The sequence below is a fragment of the Camelus bactrianus genome, chromosome 23 (genome assembly GCF_048773025.1).
Source record: "Camelus bactrianus isolate YW-2024 breed Bactrian camel chromosome 23, ASM4877302v1, whole genome shotgun sequence".
NCBI lineage: Eukaryota > Metazoa > Chordata > Mammalia > Artiodactyla > Camelidae > Camelus > Camelus bactrianus.
The window spans coordinates 36,041,997-36,058,235 of record NC_133561.1 but is presented as its reverse complement, the minus strand read 5'-3'; positions in this window follow the sequence as shown (position 1 = coordinate 36,058,235).

The window sequence follows — 16,239 nt, the reverse complement described above, 5'->3', positions numbered from 1 at the left end:
AAACAGACAGAGAAACCAGAGTAAAAGTTTCTCCTGCAACCAGTTCCCTTGGTGCAAGATGAACGAAAATCTCTCCACTTGCTCAGTTCTGAGAGATATGTGTGTTTGGTAGCCGTCCTACACCTAGCTTGTTGGGAACACAATGTTTCTTTTCAGTTGCAAACTCCACTCCATACATATATATGGGGAGGTACTAGCTCCAACTCGGTTTTACAGTGAAAACTGCAGGAAAATCAAACCGCACTAGGAAACAGACTGAGAAACCAGAGTAAAAGATTCTCCTGCAAACCGTTCCCTTGGTGTTAGATGAACGAACGTCTCTCCATATGCTCAGTTCTGAGAGATGACTGTGTGTGAAAGCCGTACTTCACCTAGCTTGTTGGGAACGCAAAGTTTCTTTTCAGTTGCAAACTCCACTCCATACATATATATGGGGAAGTCCTAGCTCCAACTCGGTTTTACAGTGAAAACTGCAGGAACTTCAAACCGGCACTAGGAAACAGACTGAGAAACCAGAGTAAATGTTTCTCCTGCAACCCGTTCCCTTGGTGCTAGATGAACGAAGGTCTGTCCACATGCTCAGTTTTGAGAGATAACTGTGTGTGAAAGCCGTCCTTCACGTAGCTTGTTGGGAACACAAAGTTTCTTTTCAGTTGCAAACTCCACTCCATACATATATATGGGGAGGTACTAGCTCCAACTCGGTTTTACAGTGAAAACTGCAGGAACTTCAAACCGGCACTAGGAAACAGACTGAGAAACCAGAGTAAAAGTTTCTCCTGCAACCCGTTCCCTTGGTGCTAGATGAACGAACGTCTCTCCACATGCTCAGTTCTGAGAGATAAGTGTGTGTGAAAGCCTTCCTTCAACTAGCTTGTTGGGAACACAAAGTTTCTTTTCAGTTGCAAAATCCACTCCATACTTATATATGGGGAGTTACTAGCTCCAACTCGGTATTACAGTGAAAACTGCAGGAACTTCAAACCGGCACTAGGAAACAGACAGAGAAACCAGAGTAAAAGTTTCTCCTGCAACCCGTTCCCTTGGTGCTAGATGAACGAACGTCTCTCCACCTGCTCAGTTCTGAGAGATAAGTGTGTGTGAAAGCCGTCCTTCACGTAGCTTGTTGGGAACACAAAGTTTCTTTTCAGTTGCAAACTCCACTCCATACATATATATGGGGAGGTACTAGCTCCAACTCGGTTTTACAGTGAAAACTGCAGGAACTTCAAACCGGCACTAGGAAACAGACTGAGAAACCAGAGTAAAAGTTTCTCCTGCAACCCGTTCCCTTGGTGCTAGATGAACGAACGTCTCTCCACATGCTCAGTTCTGAGAGATAAGTGTGTGTGAAAGCCTTCCTTCAACTAGCTTGTTGGGAACACAAAGTTTCTTTTCAGTTGCAAAATCCACTCCATACATATATATGGGGAGTTACTAGCTCCAACTCGGTATTACAGTGAAAACTGCAGGAACTTCAAACCGGCACTAGGAAACAGACAGAGAAACCAGAGTAAAAGTTTCTCCTGCAACCCGTTCCCTTGGTGCTAGATGAACGAACGTCTCTCCACCTGCTCAGTTCTGAGAGATAAGTGTGTGTGAAAGCCGTCTTTCACCTAGCTTGTTGGGAACACAAAGTTTTTTTTCAGTTGCAAACTCCACTCCATACATATATATGGTGAGGTACAAGCTCCAACACGATTTTACAGTGAAAACTGCAGGAACTTCAAACCGGCACTAGGAAACAGACTGAGAAAAAAGAGTAAAAGATTCTCCTGCAACCCGTTCCCTTGGTGCTAGATGAACGAACGTCTCTCCACATGCTCACTTCTGACAGATAAGTGTGTGTGAAAGCCGTCCTTAATTTAGCTTGTTGGGAACACAAAGTTTCTTTTCAGTTGCAAACTACACTCCATACATATATATGGGGAGGTACTAGCTCCAACTCGGTTTTACAGTGAAAACTGCAGGAACTTCAAACTGGCACTAGGAAACAGACTGAGAAACCAGAGTAAAAGATTCTCCTGCAACCCCTTCTCTTGGTGCTAGATGAACGAACGTCTCTCGACCTGCTCAGTTCTGAGAGATAAGTGTGTGTGAAAGCCGTCCTTCACCTAGCTTGTTGGGAAAACAAAGTTTTTTTCAGTTACAAACTCCACTCCATACATGTATATGGGGAGGTAATAGCTCCAACTCGGTTTTACAGTTAAAACTGCAGGAACTTCAAACCGGCACTAGGAAACAGACTGAGAAACCAGAGTAAAAGTTTCTCCTGCAACCCGTTCCCTTGGTGCAAGATGAACGAAAGTCTCTCCACTGGCTCAGTTCTGAGAGATATGTGTGTTTGGTAGCCGTCCTTCACCTAGCTTGTTGGGAACACAAAGTTTCTTTTCAGTTGCAAACTCCACTCCATACATATATATGGGGAGGTACTAGCTCCAACTCGGTTTTACAGTGAAAGCTGCAGGAAAATCAAACCGCACTAGGAAACAGACAGAGAAACCAGAGTAAAAGTTTCTCCTGCAAACCGTTCCCTTCGTTTTAGATGAACGAACGTCTCTCCACATGCTCAGTTCTTAGAGATGACTGTGTGTGAAAGCCGTACTTCACCTAGCTTGTTGGGAACACAAAGTTTCTTTTCAGTTGCAAACTCCACTCCATACATATATATGGGGAAGTACTAGCTCCAACTCGGTTTTACAGTGAAAACTGCAGGAACTTCAAAAAGGCACTAGGAAACAGACTGAGAAACCAGAGTAAAAGTTTCTCCTGCAACCCGTTCCCTTGGTGCTAGATGAACGAACGTCTCTCCACATGCTCAGTTCTGAGAGATAAGTGTGTGTGAAAGCCATCCTTCAACTAGCTTGTTGGGAACACAAAGTTTCTTTTCAGTTGCAAACTCCACTCCATACATATATATGCGGAAGTACTAGCTCCAACTCGGTTTTACAGTGAAAACTGCAGGAACTTCAAACCGGCACTAGGAAACAGACTGACAATCCAGAGTAAAAGTTTCTCCTGCAACCCGTTATCTTGGTGCTAGATGAACGAACGTCTCTCCACATGCTCAGATCTGAGAGAAAAGTGTGTGTGAAAGCCGTCCTTCATCTAGCTTGTTGGGAACACAAAGTTTCTTTTCAGTTGCAAACTCCATTCCATGCATATATATGGGGAGGTACTAGCTCCAACTCGGTTTTACAGTGAAAACTGCAGGAACTTCAAACCGGCCCTAGGAAACAGACTGAGAAACCAGAGTAAAAGTTTCTCCTGCAACCCGTTCCCTTGGTGCTAGATGAACGAACGTCTCTCCACATGCTAAGTTCTGAGAGATAACTGTGTGTGAAAGCCGTTCTTCACCTAGCTTGTTGGGAACACAAAGTTTCTTTTCAGTTGCAAACTCCACTCCATACATATATATGGGGAGGTACTAGCTCCAACTCGGTTTTACAGTAAAATTGCAGGAACTTCAAACCGGCACTAGGAAACAGACTGAGAATCCAGAGTAAAAGTTTCTCCTGCAACCCGTTCCCTTGTTGCTAGATGAACGAACGTCTCTCCACATGCTGAGTTCTGAGAGATAAGTGTGTGTGAAAGCCGTCCTTCACCTAGCTTGTTGGGAACACAAAGTATCTTTTCAGTTGCAAACTCCAAACATATATATGGGGAGGTAGTAGCTCCAACTCGGTTTTACAGTGAAAATTGCAGAAAATTCAAACCGGCACTAGGAAACAGACTGAGAAACCAGAGTAAATGTTTCTCCTGCAACCCGTTCCCTTGGTGCTAGATGAACGAAGGTCTGTCCACATGCTCAGTTCTGAGAGATAACTGTGTGTGAAAGCCGTCCTTCACGTAGCTTGTTGGGAACACAAAGTTTCTTTTCAGTTGGAAACTCCACTCCATACATATATATGGGGAGGTACTAGCTCCAACTCGGTTTTACAGTGAAAACTGCAGGAACTTCAAACCGGCACTAGGAAACAGACTGAGAAACCAGAGTAAAAGTTTCTCCTGCAACCCGATCCCTTGGTGCTAGATGAACGAACGTCTCTCCACATGCTCAGTTCTGAGAGATAAGTGTGTGTGATGCCGTCTTTCACCTAGCTTGTTGGGAACACAAAGTTTCTTTTCAGTTGCAAAATCCACTCCATACATATATATGGGGAGTTACTAGCTCCAACTCGGTTTTACAGTGAAAACTGCAGGAACTTCAAACCGGCAGTAGGAAACAGACAGAGAAACCAGAGTAAAAGTTTCTCCTGCAACCCGTTCCCTTGGTGCTAGATGAACGAACGTCTCTCCACCTGCTCAGTTCTGAGAGATAAGTGTGTGAGAAAGCCGTCTTTCACCTAGCTTGTTGGGAACACAAAGTTTTTTTTCAGTTGCAAACTCCACTCCATACATATATATGGTGAGGTACAAGCTCCAACTCGATTTTACAGTGAAAACTGCAGGAAATTCAAACCGGCACTAGGAAACAGACTGAGAAAACAGAGTAAAAGATTCTCCTGCAACCCGTTCCCTTGGTGCTAGATGAACGAACGTCTCTCCACATGTTCACTTCTGACAGATAAGTGTGTGTGAAAGCCGTCCTTAATTTAGCTTGTTGGGAACACAAAGTTTCTTTTCAGTTGCAAACTTCACTCCATACATATATATGGGGAGGTACAAGCTCCAACTGGGTTTTACAGTGAAAACTGCAGGAACTTCAAACTGGCACTAGGAAACAGACTGAGAAACCAGAGTAAAAGATTCTCCTGCAACCCGTTCTATTGGTGCTAGATGAACGAACGTCTCTCACCCTGCTCAGTTCTGAGAGATAAGTGTGTGTGAAAGCCGTCCTTCACCTAGCTTGTTGGGAAAACAAAGTTTTTTTCAGTTACAAACTCCACTCCATACATGTATATGGGGAGGTAATAGCTCCAACTCGGTTTTACAGTTAAAACTGCAGGAACTTCAAACCGGCACTAGGAAACAGACTGAGAAACCAGAGTAAAAGTTTCTCCTGCAACCCGTTCCCTTGGTGCAAGATGAACGAAAGTCTCTCCACTGGCTCAGTTCTGAGAGATATATGTGTTTGGTACCCGTCCTTCACCTAGCTTGTTGGGAACAGAAAGTTTCTTTTCAGTTGCAAACTCCACTCCATACATATATATGGGGAGGTACTAGCTCCAACTCGGTTTTACAGTGAAAGCTGCAGGAAAATCAAACCGCACTAGGAAACAGACAGAGAAACCAGAGTAAAAGTTTCTCCTGCAAACCGTTCCCTTCGTTTTAGATGAACGAACGTCTCTCCACATGCTCAGTTCTGAGAGATAACTGTGTGTGAAAGCCGTCCTTCACCTAGCATCTTGGGAACACAAAGTTTCTTTTCAGTTGCAAACTCCACTCCATAAATATATATGGGGAGGTACTAGCTCCAACTCTGTTTTACAGTGAAAACTGCAGGAACTTCAAACCGGCACTAGGAAACAGACTGAGAAACCAGAGTAAAAGTTTCTCCTGCAACCCGTTCCATTGGTACTAGATGAACGAAAGTCTCTCCACTTGCTCAGTTCTGAGAAATATGTGTGTGTGGTAGCCGTCCTTCACCTAACTTTTTGGGACCACAAAGTTTCTTTTCAGTTGCAAACTCCACTCCATACATATATATGGGGAGGTACTAGCTCCAACTCGGTTTTACACTGAAAACTGCAGGAACTTCAAACCGGCACTAGGAAACAAACTGAGAAACCGGAGTAAAAGTTTCGCCTGCAACCCGTTCCCTTGGTGCTAGATGAACGAACTTCTCTCCACATGCTCAGTTCTGAGAGATATGTGTGTGTGAATGCCGTCCTTAAACTAGCTTGTTGGGAACACAAAGTTTCTTTTCTGTTGCAAACTCCATTCCATAAATATATATGGGGAGGTACTAGCTCCAACTCGATTTTACAGTGAAAACTGCAGCAACTTCAAACCGGCACTAGGAAACATACTGAGAAACCAGAGTAAATGTTTCTCCTGCAACCCGTTCCCTTGGTGCTAGATGAACGAACGTCTCTCCACATGCTCAGTTCTGAGAGATAAGTGTGTGTGAAAGCCGTCCTTCACCTAGCTTGTTGGGAACTGAAAGTTTGTTTTCAGTTGCAAAGTCGACTCCATACATATATATGGGGAGGTACTAGCTCCAACTCGATTTTACAGTGAAAAATGCAGGAACTTCAAACCGGCACTAGGAAACAGTCTGAGAAACCAGAGTTAAAATTTCTCCTGCAACCCGTTCCCTTGGTGCTAGATGAACGAACGTCTCTCCACTTGCTCAGTTCTGAGAGATATATGTGTTTGGTAGCCGTCCTTCACCAAACTTGTTGGGAACACAAAGTTTCTTTTCAGTTGCAAACACCACTCCATACATATATATGTGGAGGTACTAGCTCCAACTCGGTTTTACAGTGAAAATTCCAGGAACTTCAAACCGGTACTAGGAAACAGACTGAGAAACCAGAGTAAAAGTTTCTCCTGCAACCCGTTCCCTTGGTGATAGATGAACGAACGTCTCTCCGCATGCTAGGTTCTGAGAGATATGTGAGTGTGAAAGCCGTCCTTCACCTAGCTTGTTGGGAACACAAAGTTTCTTTTAAGTTGCAAACTCCACTCCATAAATATATATGGGGAGGTACTAGCTCCAACTCGGTTTTACAGTGAAAACTGCAGGAACTTCAAACCGGCACTAGGAAACAGACTGAGAAAACAGAGTAAATGTTTCTCCTGCAACCCGTTCCCTTGGTGCTAGATGAACGAACGTCTCTCCACATGCTCAGATCTGAGAGATAAATGTGTGTGAAAGCCGTCCTTCAACTGGCTTGTTGGGAACACAAAGTATCTTTCAGTTGCAAACTCCACTCGATACATATATATGGGGAGGTACTAGCTCCAACTCGGTTTACAGTGAAAACTGCAGGAACTTCAAACCGGCACTAGGAAACAGACTGAGAAACCAGAGTAAAAGTTTCTCCTGCAACCCGTTCCCTTGGTGCTAGATGAACGAACGTCTCTCCACTTGCTCAGTTCTGAGAGATATATATGTTTGGTAGCCGTCCTTCACCAAACTTGTTGGGAACACAAAGTTACTTTTCAGTTGCAAACACCACTCCATACATATATATGTGGAGGTACTAGCTCCAACTCGGTTTTACAGTGAAAATTCCAGGAACTTCAAACCGGTACTAGGAAACAGACTGAGAAACCATAGTAAAAGTTTCCCTGCAACCCGTTCCCTTGGTGCTAGATGAACAAACGTCTCTCCACATGCTCAGTTCTGAGAGATAAGTGTGTGTGAAAGCCATCCTTCACCTAGCTTGTTGGGAACACAAAGTTTCTTTTCAGTTGCAAACTCCACTCCATACATATTTATGGGGAGGTACTAGCTCCAACTCGGTTTTACAGTGAAAACTGCAGGAACTTCAAACCGGCACCAGGAAACAGACTGAGAAACCAGAGTAAAAGTTTCTCCTGCAACCCGTTCCCTTGGTGATAGATGAACGAACGTCTCTCCGCATGCTAGGTTCTGAGAGATATGTGAGTGTGAAAGCCGTCCTTCACCTAGCTTTTTGGGAACACAAAGTTTCTTTTCAGTTGCAAACACCAAACATATATAAGGGGAGGTACTAGCTCCAACTCTGTTTTACAGTGAAAACTGCAGGAACCTCAAACCGGCACTAGGAAACAGACTGCGAAACCAGAGTAAAAGTTTCTCCTGCAACCCGTTCCCTTGGTGCTAAATGAACGAACGTCTCTCCACATGCTCAGTTCTGAGAGATAAGTGTGTGTGAAAGCCGTACTTCACCTAGCTTGTTGGAAACACAAAGTTTCTTTTCAGTTGCAAACTCCAAAAATATATATGGGGAGGTATTAGCTCCAACTCGGTTTTACAGTGAAAACTGCAGGAACTTCACACCGGCACTAGGAAACAGACGGCGAAACCAGAGTAAAAGTTTCTCCTGCAACCCGTTCCCTTGGTGCTAGATGAACGAACGTCTCTCCACATGCTCAGTTCTGAGAGATAAGTGTGTGTGAAAGCCGTCCTTCAACTGGCTTGTTGGGAACACAAAGTTTCTTTTCAGTTGCAAAATCCACTCCATACATATATATGGTGAGGTACTAGCTCCAACTCGATTTTACAGTGAAAACTGCAGGAACTTCAAACCGGCACTAGGAAACAGACTGAGAAACCAGAATAAAAGTTTCTCCTGCAACCCGTTCCCTTGGTGCAAGATGAACGGAAGTCTCTCCAATTGCTCAGTTCTCAGAGATGACTGTGTGTGAAAGCCGTACTTCACCTAGCTTGTTGGGAACACAAAGTTTCTTTTCGGTTGCAAACTCCACTCCATACATATATATGGGGAGGTACTAGCTCCAACTCGGTTTTACAGTGAAAACTGCAGGAACTTCAAACCGGCACTAGGAAACAGACTGAGAAACCAGAGTAAAAGTTTCCCCTGCAACCCGTTCCCTTGGTGCTAGATGAATGAACGTCTCTCCACATGCTCAGTTCTGAGAGATAAGTGTGTGTGAAAGCCATCCTTCACCTAGCTTGTTGGGAACACAAAGTTTCTTTTCAGTTGCAAACTCCACTCCATACATATATATGGGGAGGTACTAGCTCCAACACGGTTTTACAGTGAAAACTGCAGGAACTTCAAACCGGCACTAGGAAACAGACTGAGAATCCAGAGTAAAAGTTTCTCCTGCAACCCGTTCCCTTGGTGCTAGATGAACGAACGTCTCTCCACATGCTCAGATCTGAGAGATAAGTGTGTGTGAAAACCGTCCTTCATATAGCTTGTTGGGAACACAAAGTTTCTTTTCAGTTGCAAACTCCATTCCATGCATATATATGGGGAGGTACTAGCTCCAACTCGGTTTTACAGTGAAAACTGCAGGAACTTCAAACCGGCCCTAGGAAACAGACTGAGAAACCAGAGTAAAAGTTTCTCCTGCAACCCGTTTCCTTGGTGCTAGATGAACGAACTTCTCTCCACATGCTCAGTTCTGAGAGATAAGTGTATTTGAAAGCCGTCCTTCACCTAGCTTGTTGGGAACACAAAGTTTCTTTTCAGTTGCAAACTCCACTCCATACATATATATGGGGAGGTACTAGCTCCAACTCGGTTTTACAGTGAAAACTGCAGGAAAATCAAACCGCACTAGGAAACAGACTGAGAAACCAGAGTTAAAGTTTCTCCTAAAACCCATTCCCTTGGTGCTAGATGAACGAACGTCTCTACGCATGCTAGGTTCTGAGAGATATGTGAGTGTGAAAGCCGAAATTCACCTAGCTTGTTGGGAACACAAAGTTTCTTTTCAGTTGCAAACACCAAACATATATAAGGGGAGGTACTAGCTCCAACTCGGTTTTACAGTGAAAACTGCAGGAACTTCAAACCGGCACTAGGAAACAGACGGCGAAACCAGAGTAAAAGTTTCTCCTGCAACCCGTTCCCTTGGTGCTAGATGAACGAACGTCTCTCCACATGCTCAGTTCTGAGAGATAAGTGTGTGTGAAAGCCGTTCTTCAACTGGCTTGTTGGGAACACAAAGTTTCTTTTCAGTTGCAAAATCCACTCCATACATATATATGGTGAGGTACTAGCTCCAACTCGATTTTACAGTGAAAACTGCAGGAACTTCAAACCGGCACTAGGAAACAGACTGAGAAAACAGAGTAAAAGATTCTCCTGCAACCCGTTCCCTTGGTGCTAGATGAACGAACGTCTCTCCACATGCTCACTTCTGACAGATAAGTGTGTGTGAAAGCCGACCTTAATTTAGCTTGTTGGGAACACAAAGTTTCTTTTCAGTTGCAAAATCCACTCCATACATATATATGGGGAGGTACTAGCTCCAACTCGGTTTTACAGTGAAAACTGCAGGAACTTCAAACTGGCACTAGGAAACAGACTGAGAAACCAGAGTAAAAAATTCTCCTGCAACCCGTTCCCTTGGTGCTAGATGAACGAACGTCTCTCCACCTGCTCAGTTCTGAGAGATAAGTGTGTGTGAAAGCCGTCCTTCACCTAGCTTGTTGGGAAAACAAAGATTCTTTTCAGTTGCAAACTCCACTCCATACATATATATATGGGGAGGTAATAGCTCCAACTCGGTTTTACAGTTAAAACTGCAGGAACTTCAAACCGGCACTAGGAAACAGACTGAGAAACCCGAATAAAAGTTTCTCCTGCAACCCGTTCCCTTGGTGCAAGATGAACGGAAGTCTCTCCAATTGCTCAGTTCTCAGAGATGACTGTGTGTGAAAGCCGTACTTCACCTAGCTTGTTGGGAACACAAAGTTTCTTTTCAGTTGCAAACTCCACTCCATACATATATATGGGGAGGTACTAGCTCCAACTCGGTTTTACAGTGAAAACTGCAGGAACTTCAAACCGGCCCTAGGAAACAGACTGAGAAACCAGAGTAAAAGTTTCCCCTGCAACCCGTTCCCTTGGTGCTAGATGAATGAACGTCTCTCCACATGCTCAGTTCTGAGAGATAAGTGTGTGTGAAAGCCATCCTTCACCTAGCTTGTTGGGAACACAAAGTTTCTTTTCAGTTGCAAACTCCACTCCATACATATATATGGGGAGGTACTAGCTCCAACACGGTTTTACAGTGAAAACTGCAGGAACTTCAAACCGGCACTAGGAAACAGACTGAGAAACCAGAGTTAAAGTTTCTCCTAAAACCCATTCCCTTGGTGCTAGATGAACGAACGTCTCTACGCATGCTAGGTTCTGAGAGATATGTGAGTGTGAAAGCCGAACTTCACCTAGCTTGTTGGGAACACAAAGTTTCTTTTCAGTTGCAAACTCCACTCCATACATATATATGGGGAGGTACTAGCTCCAACTCGGTTTTACAGTGAAAACTGCAGGAACTTCAAACCGGCACTAGGAAACAGACTGAGAATCCAGAGTAAAAGTTTCTCCTGCAACCCGTTCCCTTGGTGCTAGATGAACGAACGTCTCTCCACATGCTCAGATCTGAGAGATAAGTGTGTGTGAAAACCGTCCTTCATATAGCTTGTTGGGAACACAAAGTTTCTTTTCAGTTGCAAACTCCATTCCATGCATATATATGGGGAGGTACTAGCTCCAACTCGGTTTTACAGTGAAAACTGCAGGAACTTCAAACCGGCCCTAGGAAACAGACTGAGAAACCAGAGTAAAAGTTTCTCCTGCAACCCGTTTCCTTGGTGCTAGATGAACGAAGGTCTCTCCACATGCTCAGTTCTGAGAGATAAGTGTATTTGAAAGCCGTCCTTCACCTAGCTTGTTGGGAACACAAAGTTTCTTTTCAGTTGCAAACTCCACTCCATACATATATATGGGGAGGTACTAGCTCCAACTCGGTTTTACAGTGAAAACTGCAGGAAAATCAAACCGCACTAGGAAACAGAGTGAGAAACCAGAGTTAAAGTTTCTCCTAAAACCCATTCCCTTGGTGCTAGATGAACGAACGTCTCTACGCATGCTAGGTTCTGAGAGATATGTGAGTGTGAAAGCCGAACTTCACCTAGCTTGTTGGGAACACAAAGTTTCTTTTCAGTTGCAAACTCCACTCCATATATATATATGGGGAGGTACTAGCTCCAACTCGGTTTTACAGTGAAAACTGCAGGAACTTCAAACCGGCACTAGGAAACAGACTGAGAATCCAGAGTAAAAGTTTCTCCTGCAACCCGTTCCCTTGGTGCTAGATGAACGAACGTCTCTCCACATGCTCAGATCTGAGAGATAAGTGTGTGTGAAAACCGTCCTTTATATATCTTGTTGGGAACACAAAGTTTCTTTTCAGTTGCAAACTCCATTCCATGCATATATATGGGGAGGTACTAGCTCCAACTCGGTTTTACAGTGAAAACTGCAGGAATTTCAAACCGGCCCTAGGAAACAGACTGAGAAACCAGAGTAAAAGTTTCTCCTGCAACCCGTTCCCTTGGTGCTAGATGAACGAACGTCTCTCCACATGCTCAGTTCTGAGAGATAAGTGTATTTGAAAGCCGTCCTTCACCTAGCTTGTTGGGAACACAAAGTTTCTTTTCAGTTGCAAACTCCACTCCATACATATATATGGGGAGGTACTAGCTCCAACTCGGTTTTACAGTGAAAACTGCAGGAAAATCAAACCGCACTAGGAAACAGACTGAGAAACCAGAGTAAAAGTTTCTCCTGCAAACCGTTCCCTTGGTGCTAGATGAACGAACGTCTCTCCACATGCTCAGTTCTGAGAGATGACTGTGTGTGAAAGCCGTACTTCACCTAGCTTGTTGGGAACACAAAGTTTCTTTTCAGTTGCAAACTCCACTCCATACATATATATGGGGAGGTACTAGCTCCAACTCGGTTTTACAGTGAAAACTGCAGGAACTTCAAACCGGCACTAGGAAACAGACTGAGAAACCAGAGTAAAAGTTTCCCCTGCAACCCGTTCCCTTGGTGCTAGATGAACGAACGTCTCTCCACATGCTCAGTTCTGAGAGATAAGTGTGTGTGAAAGCCATCCTTCACCTAGCTTGTTGGGAACACAAAGTTTCTTTTCAGTTGCAAACTCCACTCCATACATATATATGGGGAGGTACTAGCTCCAAATCGGTTTTACAGTGAAAACTGCAGGAACTTCAAACCGGCACTAGGAAACAGACTGAGAATCCAGAGTAAAAGTTTCTCCTGCAACCCGTTCCCTTGGTTCTAGATGAACGAACGGCTCTCCACATGCTCAGATCTGAGAGATAAGTGTGTGTGAAAGCCGTCCTTCATATAGCTTGTTGGGAACACAAAGTTTCTTTTCAGTTGCAAACTCCATTCCATGCATATATATGGGGAGGTACTTGCTCCAACTCGGTTTTACAGTGAAAACTGCAGGAACTTCAAACCGGCCCAAGGAAACAGACTGAGAAACCAGAGAAAAAGTTTCTCCTGCAACCCGTTCCCTTGGTGCTAGATGAACGAACGTCTCTCCACATGCTCAGTTCTGAGAGATAAGTGTGTGTGAAAGCCGTCCTTCACCTAGCTTGTTGGGAACACAAAGTTTCTTTTCAGTTGCAAACTCCACTCCATACATATATATGGGGAGGTACTAGCTCCAACTCGGTTTTACAGTGAAAATTGCAGGAACTTCAAACCGGCACTAGGAAACAGACTGAGAATCCAGAGTAAAAGTTTCTCCTGCAACCCGTTCCCTTGTTGCTAGATGAACGAACGTCTCTACGCATGCTCAGTTCTGAGAGATAAGTGTGTGTGAAAGCCGTCCTTCACCTAGCTTGATGGGAACACAAAGTTTTTTTCAGTTGAATACTCCACTCCATACATATATATGGGGAGGTACTAGCTCCAAATCGGTTTTACAGTGAAAACTGCAGGAACTTCAAACCGGCCCTAGGAAACAGACTGAGAAACCAGAGTAAAAGTTTCTCCTGCAACCCGTTCCTTGGTGCTAGATGAACGAACGTCTCTCCACATGCTCAGTTCTGAGAGATATGTGTATTTGAAAGCCGTCCTTCACCTAGCTTGTTGGGAACACAAAGTTTCTTTTCAGTTGCAAACTCCACTCCATACATATATATGGGGAGGTACTAGCTCCAACTCGGTTTTACAGTGAAAACTGCAGGAAAATCAAACCGCACTAGGAAACAGACTGAGAAACCAGAGTAAAAGTTTCTCCTGCAAACCGTTCCCTTGGTGCTAGATGAACGAACGTCTCTCCACATGCTCAGTTCTGAGAGATGACTGTGTGTGAAAGCCGTACTTCACCTAGCTTGTTGGGAACACAAAGTTTCTTTTCAGTTGCAAACTCCACTCCATACATATATATGGGGAGGTACTAGCTCCAACACGGTTTTACAGTGAAAACTGCAGGAACTTCAAACCGGCACTAGGAAACAGACTGAGAAACCAGAGTAAAAGTTTCCCCTGCAACCCGTTCCCTTGGTGCTAGATGAACGAACGTCTCTCCACATGCTCAGTTCTGAGAGATAAGTGTGTGTGAAAGCCATCCTTCACCTAGCTTGTTGGGAACACAAAGTTTCTTTTAAGTTGCAAACTCCACTCCATACATATATATGGGGAGGTACTAGCTCCAAATCGATTTTACAGTGAAAACTGCAGGAACTTCAACCCGGCACTAGGAAACAGACTGAGAATCCAGAGTAAAAGTTTCTCCTGCAACCCGTTCCCTTGGTTCTAGATGAACGAACGTCTCTCCACATGCTCAGATCTAAGAGATAAGTGTGTGTGAAAGCCGTCCTTCATATAGCTTGTTGGGAACACAAAGTTTCTTTTCAGTTGCAAACTCCATTCCATGCATATATATGGGGAGGTACTAGCTCCAACTCGGTTTTACAGTGAAAACTGCAGGAACTTCAAACCGGCCCTAGGAAACAGACTGAGAAACCAGAGAAAAAGTTTCTCCTGCAACCCGTTCCCTTGGTGCTAGATGAACGAACGTCTCTCCACATGCTCAGTTCTGAGAGATAAGTGTGTGTGAAAGCCGTCCTTCACCTAGCTTGTTGGGAACACAAAGTTTCTTTTCAGTTGCAAACTCCACTCCATACATATATATGGGGAGGTACTAGCTCCAACTCGGTTTTACAGTGAAAATTGCAGGAACTTCAAACCGGCACTAGGAAACAGACTGAGAATCCAGAGTAAAAGTTTCTCCTGCAACCCGTTCCCTTGTTGCTAGATGAACGAACGTCTCTACGCATGCTCAGTTCTGAGAGATAAGTGTGTGTGAAAGCCGTCCTTCACCTAGCTTGATGGGAACACAAAGTTTCTTTTCAGTTGAATACTCCACTCCATACATATATATGGGGAGGTACTAGCTCCAACTCGGTTTTACAGTGAAAACTGCAGGAACTTCAAACCGGCACTAGGAAACAGACTGAGAAACCAGAGTAAAAGTTTCTCCTGCAACCCGTTCCCTTGGTGCTAGATGAACGAACGTCTGTCCACATGCTCAGTTCTGAGAGATAAGTGTGTGTGAAAGCCGTCCTTCACCTAGCTTGTTGGGAACACAAAGTTACTTTTCAGTTGCAAACTCCAAACATATATATGGGGAGGTATTAGCTCCAACTCGGTTTTACAGTGAAAACTGCAGGAACTTCAAACCGGCACTAGGAAACAGACTGAGAAACCAGAGTAAAAGTTTCTCCTGCAACCCGTTCCCTTGGTGCTAGATGAACGAACGTCTGTCCACATGCTCAGTTCTGAGAGATATGTGTGTGTGAAAGCCGTCCTTCACCTAGCTTGTTGGGAACACAAAGTTTCTTTTCAGTTGCAAACTCCACTCCATACATATATATGGGGAGGTACTAGCTCCAACTCTGTTTTGCAGTGAAAACTGCAGGATCTTCAAACCGACACTAGGAAACAGACTGAGAAACCAGAGTAAAAGTTTCTCCTGCAACCCGTTCCCTTGGTGCTAGATGAACGAACGTCTCTCCACATGCTCAGTTCTGAGAGATAAGTGTGTGTGAAAGCCGTCCTTCACCTAGCTTGTTGGGAAAACAAAGTTTCTTTTCAGTTGCAAACTCCACTCCATACATATATATGGGGAGGTACTAGCTCCAACTCGGTTTTACAGTGAAAACTGCAGGAACTTCAAACCGGCCCTAGGAAACAGACTGAGAAACCAGAGAAAAAGTTTCTCCTGCAACCCGTTCCCTTGGTGCTAGATGAACGAACGTCTCTCCACATGCTCAGTTCTGAGAGATAAGTGTGTGTGAAAGCCGTCCTTCACCTAGCTTGTTGGGAACACAAAGTTTCTTTTCAGTTGCAAACTCCACTCCATACATATATATGGGGAGGTACTAGCTCCAACTCGGTTTTACAGTGAAAATTGCAGGAACTTCAAACCGGCACTAGGAAACAGACTGAGAATCCAGAGTAAAAGTTTCTCCTGCAACCCGTTCCCTTGTTGCTAGATGAACGAACGTCTCTACGCATGCTCAGTTCTGAGAGATAAGTGTGTGTGAAAGCCGTCCTTCACCTAGCTTGATGGGAACACAAAGTTTTTTTCAGTTGAATACTCCACTCCATACATATATATGGGGAGGTACTAGCTCCAACTCGGTTTTACAGTGAAAACTGCAGGAACTTCAAACCGGCCCTAGGAAACAGACTGAGAAACCAGAGTAAAAGTTTCTCCTGCAACCCGTTCCCTTGGTGCTAGATGAACGAACGTCTCTCCACATGCTCAGTTCTGAGA